Source organism: Solanum tuberosum, unplaced genomic scaffold (genome assembly GCF_000226075.1).
Source record: "Solanum tuberosum cultivar DM 1-3 516 R44 unplaced genomic scaffold, SolTub_3.0 scf00344, whole genome shotgun sequence".
In the NCBI taxonomy this organism is placed as follows: Eukaryota; Viridiplantae; Streptophyta; class Magnoliopsida; order Solanales; family Solanaceae; genus Solanum; species Solanum tuberosum.
Window position 1 is genome coordinate 489,107 of NW_006239273.1, and position 1,051 is coordinate 490,157.

Genomic DNA, 1,051 nt, shown 5'->3' on the forward strand with positions numbered 1-1,051 from the left:
CATATTATGTTTACTGCTGTGAAATGTAAAAAATTTAGTATTTTTTTGGTTTATTTGTTTATTTTGTATACGGTTATTGTTTTGTGAAATTATAAATTTAATGTGATTTTATGAATAAATTTGATAGAATAAATTAAATGAAATTTGTATGAAAGTGTGCTAATTATTCTGTAAAAATAATTTAATTATAATGTTGACGAATTTATGAAAATTTATTTTATTTGATAATGAATTTGATAGTATAAGTCGAATGAATTATGTATGAAAAGTGTGCTAAGAAATATGTAAAAAAAAATTGGAATTCTTGACGAAGTGTATTACAAGTGTTTTAAATTGGTATTAAATGTGAAATTGTTGAGTTATATTAGTTTTGTTATTTTTGTATAAAGTTGGGTGACAATAATTAATTATTTGGGACGAGAAATGTATATAGTTTGAATGAATAATCGTTTTGTATGAAATGTGTATTAAATGAGTATGAAAATGTATAAATTTGGTATGAATGATGATTGTTGTATGAAATGTGTATTAAGTGAGTATTAAATGTGAAATATTATGTTTTGTATGAAATTTGTTTTGTAATGTACTGTCTGAATGATATTTGTATGAAAAAATAATGACGAGTGTGTATAATTTTGTTGTTATTATAATGATTTTTATGGATGAAATTTGTATTGTCTTTGGAATGAAAAGTTAATATTATTTAACATATTTCTAATTGAATTCATTCGTTATACACTGTTTATTCATTAATCATACAGATTGCATACTGTTTAAAATAAAATTTATTTCAGCTTAATACATAAGATAGTGTAAATATTAGTGATAATTATAAAAGGTAATTATGGTATCCAGAGTATTTAATTTAATGTAAGTTTACATGAATATTAATTTGGTTTTCAACTGGTGTCCTACTATAAATAAATTTAAAACAAATTGCAGTTAGTGTTTCATTCTCACACTAACTTCAGTTAGTGTTTCATGCCCACACTAACTTCAATTAGTGTTTCATTCCCACACTAACTTCAGTTAGTGTCATACACATATTAAT